General features: G+C 42.5%; 1 protein-coding gene across 14 annotated transcripts in view; it reads right to left on the reverse strand.

The window, feature by feature from the left end:
* Nucleotides 1–13,356, reverse strand: part of LOC139753130 (uncharacterized) — a 250,412-nt gene that overhangs the window by 48,867 nt on the left and 188,189 nt on the right. The window lies entirely within an intron of this gene.

Consider the following 13,356-nt stretch of genomic DNA (forward strand, 5'->3'; position numbering starts at 1 on the left):
ACAGAGCATCAGATTGGGGAAGAGCAGTGCGGTTTCAGAAGTGGTAGAGGATGTGTGGATCAGGTGTTTGCTTTGAAGAATGTATGTGAGAAATACTTAGAAAAGCAAATGGATTTGTATGTAGCATTTATGGATCTGGAGAAGGCATATGATAGAGTTGATAGAGATGCTCTGTGGAAGGTATTAAGAATATATGGTGTGGGAGGCAAGTTGTTAGAAGCAGTGAAAAGTTTTTATCGAGGATGTAAGGCATGTGTACGTGTAGGAAGAGAGGAAAGTGATTGGTTCTCAGTGAATGTAGGTTTGCGCCAGGGGTGTGTGATGTCTCCATGGTTGTTTAATTTGTTTATGGATGGGGTTGTAAGGGAGGTAAATGCAAGAGTCCTGGAAAGAGGGGCAAGTATGAAGTCTGTTGGGGATGAGAGAGCTTGGGAAGTGAGTCAGTTGTTGTTCGCTGATGATACAGCGCTGGTGGCTGATTCATGTGAGAAACTGCAGAAGCTGGTGACTGAGTTTGGTAAAGTGTGTGGAAGAAGAAAGTTGAGAGTAAATGTGAATAAGAGCAAGGTTATTAGGTACAGTAGGGGTGAGGGGTCAAGTCAATTGGGAGGTGAGTTTGAATGGAGAAAAACTGGAGGAAGTGAAGTGTTTTAGATATCTGGGAGTGGATCTGTCAGCGGATGGAACCATGGAAGCGGAAGTGGATCATAGGGTGGGGGAGGGGGCGAAAATTTTGGGAGCCTTGAAAAATATGTGGAAGTCGAGAACATTATCTCGGAAAGCAAAAATGGGTATGTTTGAGGGAATAGTGGTTCCAACAATGTTGTATGGTTACGAGGCGTGGGCTATGGATAGAGATGTGCGCAGGAGGATGGATGTGCTGGAAATGAGATGTTTGAGGACAATGTGTGGTGTGAGGTGGTTTGATCGAGTAAGTAACGTAAGGGTAAGAGAGATGTGTGGAAATAAAAAGAGCGTGGTTGAGAGAGCAGAAGAGGGTGTTTTGAAATGGTTTGGGCACATGGAGAGAATGAGTGAGGAGAGATTGACCAAGAGGATATATGTGTCGGAGGTGGAGGGAACGAGGAGAAGAGGGAGACCAAATTGGAGGTGGAAAGATGGAGTGAAAAAGATTTTGTGTGATCGGGGCCTGAACATGCAGGAGGGTGAAAGGAGGGCAAGAAATAGAGTGAATTGGAGTCATGTGGTATACAGGGGTTGACGTGCTGTCAGTGGATTGAAGCAAGGCATGTGAAGCGTCTGGGGTAAACCATGAAAAGCTGTGTAGGTATGTATATTTGCGTGTGTGGACGTGTGTATGTACATGTGTATGGGGGGGGGGCCATTTCTTTCGTCTGTTTCCTTGCGCTACCTCGCTAACGCGGGAGACAGCGACAAAGTATAAAAAAAAAAAAAAAAAATATATATATATATATATATATATATATATATATATATATAAAATCTTTTTCTATTATTATACTCAGTCGCTGTCTCATGCGTTAGTGAGGTAGCGCAAGGAAACAGACGAAAGAGTGGCCCAACCCACTTAAATACACATGCATATACATACACGCCCACACATGCACATATACAAAATATACATACACAGACATATACATATATACCCATGTACATATTCATACTTGCTGCCTTCATCCATTCCCGTCACCACCCCGCCACACATGAAACAGCAACCCCTTCCCCGCGTGCGCGCGAGGTAGCGCTAGAAAAAGACAACAAAGGCTACATTCGTTCACACTCAGTCTCTACACACCCAGTCTCTAGCTGTCATGTGTAATGCACCGACACCCCAGCTGCCTTTCCACATCCAGACCCCACAAAACTTTCCAAGTTTTACCCCAGACGTTTCACATGCCCTGGTTCAATCCAGTGACAGCACGTCTACCCCGGTATACCAAATCGTACCAATTCACTCTATTCCTTGCACGCCTTTCACCCTCCTGCATGTTCAGGCCCCGATCGCTCAAAATCTTTTTCACTCCATCCCTCCACCTCCAATTTGGTCTCCCTCTTCTCCTCGTTCCCTTCACCTCTGACACATACATCCTCTTCGTCAATCTTTCTCACTCATTCTCTCCATGTGACCAAACCATTTCAAAACACCCTCTTCTGCTCTCTCAACCATATTCTTTTTATCACCACACATCTCTCTTGCCCTTTCATTACTTACTCGATCAAACCACCTCACACCACATATTGTCCAAAATAAATTTTAATTCCAACACATCCACCCTCCTCCGCACAACCCTATCTATAGCCCATGCCTCGCAATATACCCATTTATGCTCTCCGAGATAACGTTCTCGCCTTCCACACATTCTTCACGCTTCCAGACCCTTCGTTCCCTCCCCCACCCTGAGACTCGCTTCTGCTTCCATGGTTCCATCCGCTGCCAAATCCACTCCCAGATATTTAAAGCACTTCACTTCCTCCAGTTTCTCTCCATTCAAACTTACCTCCCAGTTGACTTGTCCCTCAACCCTTGAACCTAATAACCTTGCTGTTATTCACATTTACTCTCAGCTTTCTCTCACACACTTTACCAAAATCATATATATATATATATATATATATATATATATATATATATATTTTTTTTTTTTTTTTTTTTTATACCTCGTCGCTGTCTCCCGCGTTTGCGAGGTAGCGCAAGGAAACAGACGAAAGAAATGGCCCAACCCCCCCCATACACATGTACATACACACGTCCACACACGCAAATATACATACCTACACAGCTTTCCATGGTTTACCCCGGACGCTTCACATGCCCTGATTCAATCCACTGACAGCACGTCAACCCCTGTATACCACATCGCTCCAATTCACTCTATTCCTTGCCCTCCTTTCACCCTCCTGCATGTTCAGGCCCCGATCACACAAAATCCTTTTCACTCCATCTTTCCACCTCCAATTCGGTCTCTCTCTTCTCCTTGTTCCCTCCACCTCCGACACATATATCCTCTTGGTCAATCTTTCCTCACTCATTCTCTCCATGTGCCCAAACCATTTCAAAACACCCTCTTCTGCTCTCTCAACCACGCTCTTTTTATTTCCACACATCTCTCTTACCCTTACGTTACTTACTCGATCAAACCACCTCACACCACACATTGTCCTCAAACATCTCACTTCCAGCACATCCATCCTCCTGCGAACAACTCTATCCATAGCCCACGCCTCGCAACCATACAACATTGTTGGAACCACTATTCCTTCAAACATACCCATTTTTGCTTTCCGGGATTAATGTTCTCGACTTCCACACATTTTTCAAGGCTCCCAGAATTTTCGCCCCCTCCCCCACCCTATGATCCACTTTCGCTTCCATGGTTCCATCCATATATATATATATATATATATATATATATATATATATATATATTCTGAGTACAGAATGGAAAAGGTGAGAACAATGGAAGTAAGGGGAGTGGGGGAGGAATGGGATGTATTTAGGGAATCAGTGATGGATTGCGCAAAAGATGCTTGTGGCATGAGAAGAGTGGGAGGTAGGTTGATTAGAAAGGGTAGTGAGTGGTGGGATGAAGAAGTAAGAGTATTAGTGAAAGAGAAGAGAGAGGCATTTGGACGATTTTTGCAGAGAAAAAATGAAATTGAGTGGGAGACGTATAAAAGAAAGAGACAGGAGGTCAAGAGAAAGGTGCAAGAGGTGAAAAAAAGGGCAAATGAGAGTTGGGGTGAGAGAGTATCATTAAATTTTAGGGAGAATAAAAAGATGTTCTGGAAGGAGGTAAATAAAGTGCGTAAGACAAGGGAGCAAATGGGAACTTCAGTGAAGGGCGCAAATGGGGAGGTGATAACAAGTAGTGGTGATGTGAGAAGGAGATGGAGTGAGTATTTTGAAGGTTTGTTGAATGTGTTTGATGATAGAGTGGCAGATATAGGGTGTTTTGGTCGAGGTGGTGTGCAAAGTGAGAGTTAGGGAAAATGATTTGGTAAACAGAGAAGAGGTAGTAAAAGCTTTGCGGAAGATGAAAGCCGGCAAGGCAGCAGGTTTGGATGGTATTGCAGTGGAATTTATTAAAAAAGGGGGTGACTGTATTGTTGACTGGTTGGTAAGGTTATTTAATGTATGTATGACTCACGGTGAGGTGCCTGAGGATTGGCGGAATGCGTGCATAGTGCCATTGTACAAAGGCAAAGGGGATAAGAGTGAGTGCTCAAATTACAGAGGTATAAGTTTGTTGAGTATTCCTGGTAAATTATATGGGAGGGTATTGATTGAGAGGGTGAAGGCATGTACGGAGCATCAGATTGGGGAAGAGCAGTGTGGTTTCAGAAGTGGTAGAGGATGTGTGGATCAGGTGTTTGCTTTGAAGAATGTATGTGAGAAATACTTAGAAAAGCAAATGGATTTGTATGTAGCATTTATGGATCTGGAGAAGGCATATGATAGAGATGCTCTGTGGAAGGTATTAAGAATATATGGTGTGGGAGGCAAGTTGTTAGAAGCAGTGAAAAGTTTTTATCGAGGATGTAAGGCATGTGTACGCGTAGGAAGAGAGGAAAGTGATTGGTTCTCAGTGAATGTAGGTTTGCGGCAGGGGTGTGTGATGTCTCCATGGTTGTTTAATTTGTTTATGGATGGGGTTGTTAGGGAGGTGAATGCAAGAGTTTTGGAAAGAGGGGCAAGTATGAAGTCTGTTGGGGATGAGAGAGCTTGGGAAGTGAGTCAGTTGTTGTTCGCTGATGATACAGCGCTGGTGGCTGATTCATGTGAGAAACTGCAGAAGCTGGTGACTGAGTTTGGAAAAGTGTGTGGAAGAAGAAAGTTAAGAGTAAATGTAAATAAGAGCAAGGTTATTAGGTACAGTAGGGTTGAGGGTCAAGTCAATTGGGAGGTGAGTTTGAATGGAGAAAAACTGGAGGAAGTGAAGTGTTTTAGATATCTGGGAGTGGATCTGGCAGCGGATGGAACCATGGAAGCGGAAGTGGATCATAGGGTGGGGGAGGGGGCGAAAATTCTGGGAGCCTTGAAGAATGTGTGGAAGTCAAGAACATTATCTCGGAAAGCAAAAATGGGTATGTTTGAAGGAATAGTGGTTCCAACAATGTTGTATGGTTGCGAGGCGTGGGCTATGGATAGAGTTGTGCGCAGGAGGATGGATGTGCTGGAAATGAGATGTTTGAGGAAAATGTGTGGTGTGAGGTGGTTTGATCGAGTAAGTAACGTAAGGGTAAGAGAGATGTGTGGAAATAAAAAGAGCGTGGTTGAGAGAGCAGAAGAGGGTGTTTTGAAATGGTTTGGGCACATGGAGAGAATGAGTGAGGAAAGATTGACCAAGAGGATATATGTGTCGGAGGTGGAGGGAACGAGGAGAAGAGGGAGACCAAATTGGAGGTGGAAAGATGGAGTGAAAAAGATTTTGTTTGATCGGGGCCTGAAAATGCAGGAGGGTGAAAGGAGGGCAAGGAATAGAGTGAATTGGAGCGATGTGGTATACCGGGGTTGACGTGCTGTCAGTGGATTGAATCGGGGCATGTGAAGCGTCTGGGGTAAACCATGGAAAGCTGTGTAGGTATGTATATTTGCGTGTGTGGACGTATGTATATACATGTGTATGGGGGTGGGTTGGGCCATTTCTTTCGTCTGTTTCCTTGCGCTACCTCGCAAACGCGGGAGACAGCGGCAAAAAAGAAAAAAAAAAAAAAAAATATATATATACATATATATATATATATATATATATATATATATATTTTTTTTTTTTTCATACTATTCGCCATTTCCCGCGATAGCGAGGTAGCGTTAAGAACAGAGGACTAGGCCTTTGAGGGAATATCCTCACCTGGCCCCCTTCTCTGTTCCTTCTTTTGGAACATAAAAAAAAAAAAAAAAAAAAAACGAGAGGGGAGGATTTCCAGCCCCCTGCTCCCTTCCCTTTTAGTCGCCTTCTACGACACGCAGGGAATACGTGGGAAGTATTCTTTCTCCCCTATCCCCAGGGAGATATATATATATATATATATATATATATATATATATATATATATATATATATACTTAAATCATTGTGCATTAAACATCGACTGAGAAATTATAACATTTTGTTATCAATAAACTACGATAATTCTTACTTTTAAACTAAGGTGACACGTTTGTTGAAGGAATGTGCGATTAGCAATGTGAAACGCGGCCAGTAAGCTTAGGCCGGCCTGGCATCAGGCCCAACCATCAGATGCCAACAATTGCAACACAAAAGTTTTCCTACTGTGATCATGTGATAGGTAAGACTTACTTCCGTTATTAGTCTTAACATGGATAAGCAGCCTTTAACTGTCTAAGAGTGCTTTTAAGAATACATAATTACTATACATTACAGAAAAACTTGAATAGATTATACGTTCAAGTGTAAAAAGCCGTCGAACGGTAAGTATACTACCACGATCATTACACTAGCCAGATAGCAACAGACTGTAAGCCATCATTACCAGGTTCTGCTAAGTAAACAATGACCTTACTTGCCATCAAATTTTGTTGTCGGCTTTATATGTGGAAGCAAACAATTATTTTCAAACTTCCTTAAACAGGGTTTCTTTTAGTGAGGTTCTATACTACTAATGTCTTCCTCATTACTTCAATTTTCTTTTTAAACGCTTTCATGTTCAGGTAAGTCATGAATAAAGAAAAAGAGTTTTCATATCAACTAAGACTATACAGAAAAACACTTCGAAGCACATAGTCCAGGTTGTCTGCAAGTATTGCCTCTGGTCCCACTTTACGCTCATAATGTTTTCATTATTCTGTCATCATGGACGCAGAAAATAACCAACCATGGCGGCCTACCTACCATCACACAAGTTCACATCTTAGCAACTAAACCTCATCCAGTGTCTACAACATGAGAGTTGTAACAACAAGGAGGCGTGAAGGGGTGCATGATTACCATGCCTGTGGAGGGTGATGTCATCCTACCCAATGTGGCTACAAATCTAACTTTCAACTAGATGTAGATGGCTACCACAGAAATAATTAAAACGTATACATAAACTTTAATACAAATCTACAATGAGTTAGCGTACTTAATGTCAAGTAGGGCAAGTGTGGCCGGAGCAAGCATGGGAAAGGTCACCTTGTTAAAATAGCATCCATGGGACAAGTAAAATATGGTAATTAAAACTTACACCTCTGATGAAGATCAGTAACAGCACGCGAAGGAAAGACAGGGAATATAATGGCAGATCTGAGTGTATGTTTAGGGGATGTTACAACACGATGGTCAGAAGCGGACCACTCTACGGAGTGGCTAGTAACTCATGCACCCAGACACACCGACGGCAACTATGTCGTCTTCTAAGAAGCGATTTGCTCTATGGCCTACGTCTTTTCTAAAGCACCGATGTTAATTCCTTCAGCACAACGATATAATCCTTTGGTACAATGAAGAAGCCTAACAACTGACCCAAACAAGTTAGGTCAAAAGTGGGCCACCACACCTTAGGGTTGTCGCCTGGTGTTCAAGAGGTTCAAACTTTAATCTTTTTGTGAAGTATTTCGTTGGCTGGGAGTCTCCCTCCCTCCGCTTGTGGTAATGCAGGTCCAGCTGGCCGGATAACAAGATTTTCACCAAAGCCAGCAACAGATATGTATACATTACTGGTACAGGGACTCACATCATCTATAGAGCAGTCCCCCCCCCCCCCCCCCACACACACACACACACACACACACACACCGTAACTTGCACTTGATAAAGAGACTGTTGCACACAACACTGAGTTATCAAACAAACAAAAAACTCTACAAAGGAGAGAAATACCAAAGAAATCTGAAGCACTGAGGGGAGTGCGCACAGACAATAACAGATCTGTTATCCTTCAGAAACGGACAAATGTATCATGCATGATTTGTACATTGAAATTCACATCAGTAGACATGATGTCACTATTATATCAAGGGTAAATTATTATCATTATCATCACTGTTGTCTAAGCTTTTGGAGAAAGGTTAATCGCATGACATGTAAAGTGCGGGGCTGTAATATAAAAACACGAGAACATCATGTCTTTACGACTGCAAGTGAACCATTTTGAAATAGATCCAAACATACCTTAAAAAAAAGTACAACACCTTATTGTTCTAGTATCAACAACTATAAATTTATGTAATGAATGAACACTATCATAACTGTTGATATATGTTCTCTGGGGTCTGATATCAAAACCTTTGCAGCTTCTAATTCAACTAGGCTACCGCTCACAAGATGATCATGACCGCCACATTAAACCACCCGCACCTGTGATGTGAATCACCATGAGGTGTGTGTTGAGTTCACGCCTGCCATGGATATTATACTTCCTCGGGCATCTTGGAATGCAGGTACCAAAACACTCACTCTCCTCCGCACTGCTTTATCTATAACACACGACACGCATCCATACAACAATGGTGAGACTAGTATGTATACCTGCAGCCATACTCATCTTCGCCCTCCCAGATACCGACCTCTCCTTCCACACGTTCCCCAATGCTCAAAGAACCTGCGCCACCTCACTCATCCTGTGATTCATTTAAGCTTCCATTCGCTGTTAAATCCACTCCCAGGTATCTAAAAAACTTCATCCAATTTTTCACTATTCGAACTCACCCCAAATAACATGTCCCTCAATCTTGCTAAACCTGATAAACTTGCTTTTAATTCACATTTACTCTCAACTTCCTCTTTTCACATATTCTACCAAGCTTATTCAGCAACTTTGCAGTTTCTTACTCTAATTTACTACCAATGCTGAATCATCAGCGAACAACTGTCTCACTTCCCAAGCCCTCTCATCCCCCACAAACCGCATACTCGCCCCTCTCTCCAAGACTTGCATTTACCTCCTTCACCATCCCATCCATAAACAAACTGAACAGCCATAGTGACATCATGCATCACAGCCGCAGATCAAACTTCACTTGGAACCATTCACTCTTCTGTCTTCCTACTCGTACACACGCCTTACACCCTTGACATAAAATTCTCACTTGCTTGTGGCAGTTTTACTCCCACACTGTATAGTCTCCAGACCTTCCACAGGGCCTCTCCCAACCCTATTATATGCTTTTTCCAAATCCATAAGTGCCACATACAAATAGTTTCGTTTCTCTAAATACTTTTCACACACATTCTTTAAAGCAAACACCTGATCCTTACATCCTCTATCAATTCAGAATCAACACAGCTCCTCCCTAACCTGATGGTCTGTACAAGCCTTCATCCTCTCAATCACTACCCTCCCACACAACTTACCAGGTATACTAACAAATTTATGCCCTTGTAGTTTGAACACTCACCTTTATCCCCCTTGTCTTTATACAATGGCACTATACATGCATTCCGGCACCTCATGATCCATACATACATTGACAATCCTAACCAACCAATGAACAACACAGTCACCCACTTTCTTCTTAAATGCAACAGCAATACCATCCACTCCACCAACCTTCCCACATTTAATCTTGTGTAAGGCTTTCACCACCATCTCTATCAAAACATTTTACATGATTCTATCACTTCGCATACCACCTCGACTACATTTTTTCATCAACACACTCAACAGTCCTTAAAAATACTCGCTACATCTTCTCATTTCATTACTACCTATTATCTCTTTTCCGTTTGCCCCCTCTACCAACGTTCCTATTTGTTCTCATGTTTTTCGCACATTATTAACCTCCTAAACATCTCTCCCTAAACTTACTGATACTTGCTCACCCCAACACTTGCATGCTCTATCCCTCCCTCCCTCTCTCTCTCTCTCTCTCTCTCTCTCTCTCTCTCTCTCTATATATATATATATATATATATATATATATATATATATATATATATATGGATTGGTAACAGGGAATACCTGGTTTAAAACGAGAGATATACATAAGTATACGTATGTAAGTAGGAGAGATGGCCAGAGAGCGTTATTGGATTACGTGTTAATTGATAGGCGCGCGAAAGAGATACTTTTGGATGTTAATGTACTGAGAGGTGCAACTGGAGGGATGTCTGATCATTATCTTGTGGAGGCGAAGGTGAAGATTTGTAGAGGTTTTCAGAAAAGGAGAGAATGTTGGGGTGAAGAGAGTGGTGAGAGTAAGTGAGCTTGGGAAGGAGACTTGTGTGAGGAAGTACCAGGAGAGACTGAGTACAGAATGGAAAAAGGTGGGAACAAAGGACGTAAGGGGAGTGGGGGAGGAAAGGGATGTATTTAGGGAAGCAGTGACGGCTTGCGCAAAAGATGCTTGTGGCATGAGAAGCGTGGGAGGTGGGTTGATTAGAAAGGGTAGTGAGTGGTGGGATGAAGAAGTAAGATTATTAGTGAAAGAGAAGAGAGAGGCATTTGGAAGATTTTTGCAGGGAAATAATGCAAATGAGTGGGAGATGTATAAAAGAAAGAGGCAGGAGGCCAAGAGAAAGGTGCAAGAGGTGAAAAAGAGGACAAATGAGAGTTGGGGTGAGAGTATCATTAAATTCTAGGGAGAATAAAAAGATGTTTTGGAAGGAGGTAAATAAAGTGCGTAAGACAAGGGAACAAATAGGAACTTCAGTGATGGGAGCTAATGGGGAGGTGATAAAAAGTAGTGGTGATGTGAGAAGAAGATGGAGTGAGTATTTTGAAGGTTTTTTGAATGTGTTTGATGATAGAGTGGCAGATATAGGGTGTTTTAGTCGAGGTGGTGTGCAAAGTGAGAGGGTTAGGGAAAATGATTTGGTAAACAGAGAAGAGGTAATAAAAGCTTTGCGGAAGATGAAAGCCGGCAAGGCAGCAGGTTTGGATGGTATTGCAGTGGAATTTATCAAAAAAGGGGATGACTGTATTGTTGACTGGTTGGTAAGGTTATCTAATGTATGTATGATTCATGGTGAGGTGCCTGAGGATTGGCGGAATGCTTGCTTAGCGCCATTGTACAAAGGCAAAGGGGATAAGAGTGAGTGCTCAAATTACAGAGGTATAAGTTTGTTGAGTATTCCTGGTAAATTATATGGGAGGGTACTGATTGAGAGGGTGAAGGCATGTACAGAGCATCAGATTGGAGAAGAGAAGTGTGGTTTCAGAAGTGGTAGAGGATGTGTGGATCAGGTGTTTGCTTTGAAGAATGTATGTGAGAAATACTTAGAAAAGCAAATGGATTTGTATGTAGCATTTATGGATCTGGAGAAGGCATATGATAGAGTTGATAGATATGCTCTGTGGAAGGTATTAAGAATATATGATGTGAGAGGCAAGTTGTTATAAGCAGTGAAAAGTTTTTATCGAGGATGTAAGGCAGCATGTGTACGTGTAGGAAGAGAGGAAAGTGATTGGTTCTCAGTGAATGTAGGTTTGCGGCAGGGGTGTGTGATGTCTCCATGGTTGTTTAATTTGTTTATGGATGGGGTTGTTTGGGAGGTGAATGCAACAGTTTTGGAAAGAGGGGCAAGTATGCAGTATGTTGTGGATGAGAGACCTTGGGAAGTGAGTCAGTTGTTGTTCGCTGATGATACAGTGCTAGTGGCTGATTCATGTGAGAAACTGCAGAAGCTGGTGACTGAGTTTGGTAAAGTGTGTGAAAGAAGAAAGTTGAGAGTAAATGTGAATAAGAGCAAGGTTATTAGGTACAGTAGGGTTGAGGGTCAAGTCAATTGGGAGATAAGTTTGAATGAAGAAAAACTGGAGGAAGTGAAGTGTTTTAGATATTTGGGAGTGGATTTGGCAGCGGATGGAACCATGGAAGCGGAAGTGAATCATAGGGTGGGGGAGGGGGCGAAAATTCTGGGAGCCTTGAAGAATGTGTGGATGTCGGGAACATTATCTCGGAAAGCAAAAATGGGTGTTTGAAGGAATAGTGGTTCCAACAATGTTGTACGGTTGCGAGGCGTGGGCTATGGATGGAGTTGTGCGCAGGAGGGTGGATGTGCTGGAAATGAGATGTTTGAGGACAATATGTGGTGTGAGATGGGTTGATCGAGTGAGTAATGTAAGGGTAAGAGAGTTGTGTGGTAATAAAAAGAGTGTGGTTGAGAGAGCAGAAGAGGGTGTTTTGAAATGGTTTGGTCACATGGAGAGAATGACTGTGGAAAGATTGACCAAGAGGATATATGTGTCAGAGGTGGAGGGAACGAGGAGAAGTGGGAGACCAAATTGGAGGTGGAAAGATGGAGTGAAATAGATTTTGAGTGATCGGGGCCTGAACATGCAGGAGGGTGAAAGGCGTGCAAGGAATAAAGTGAATTGGAACGATGTGGTATACCGGGTTCGACGTGCTGTCAATGGACTGAACCAGGGCATGTGAAGCCTCTGGGGTAAACCATGGAAAGTTCTGTGGGACCTGGATGTGGAAAGGGTGCTGTGGTTTCGGTGCATTATTACATGACAGCTAGAGACTGAGTGTGAACGAATGGGGCCTTTGTTGTCTTTTCCTAGCGCGACCTCGCACACATGAGGGGGGAAGGGGGTTGTTATTCCATGTGTGGCGAGGTGGCGATGGGAATGAATAAAGGCAGACAGTATATATTATGTACATGTGTATATATGTATATGTCTGTGTGTGTATATATATGTATACATTGAGATGTATAGGCATGTATATTTGCTTGTGTGGACGTGTATGTATATACATGTGTATGTGGGTGGGTTGGGCCATTCTTTCGTGTTTCCCCTCGCTAACGCGGGAGACAGCGACAAAGCAAAATAAAAAATATAAAAATATATATATATGGGAATATCAAAGGGACAAATGGGGAAGTGGTTACAGGTAGTGATGAGGTGACGAGGAGGAGGAGGAGGAAGAGCGAGTATTTTCAAGGTTCAATGAATTATGCTTCATGACAGAGGATAACATGATGTAAGGTGTTTGGTTCGAGGAAGTGTGAGAAGTGAAAATCATGAAAATTGGTTTGATAAAGAAAGAAAAGGTGGTGGAAATCTTGCATAAGATAAAATGTGGCAAGGCGGCTCGAGTGGATGGACGTACAGTTGAATTTCTTATTACAGGAGTGCCTGTGCTGCTAATTTATTTACAATTTTCAATGTATGTATGGATCATGGAGAGATGCCCGAAGACTGGCGGAATGCATATATAGTGCTAATGTATACAGGCAAGGGGGACAAAGCTGTGTTGTATACAGACAAGGGGGACAAAGATGAGTGTTCGAACTACAGAGGTATAAATCTGTTGACTGTATCGGTAAGATGTACAGCAAAGACTGGTGATGGAGAGGGTTAAGGCATGAACAGAACATCGGACTAGAGGAACATTGTCGTTTCAGAAGTGGTAGAGGTTATGTAGATCAGGTGTCTGCTCGAAAGACTGTGTGAGAAATATTTAAAGAAGTATAAAGATATGAA

This window comes from Panulirus ornatus, chromosome 14 (genome assembly GCF_036320965.1).
Source record: "Panulirus ornatus isolate Po-2019 chromosome 14, ASM3632096v1, whole genome shotgun sequence".
NCBI lineage: Eukaryota > Metazoa > Arthropoda > Malacostraca > Decapoda > Palinuridae > Panulirus > Panulirus ornatus.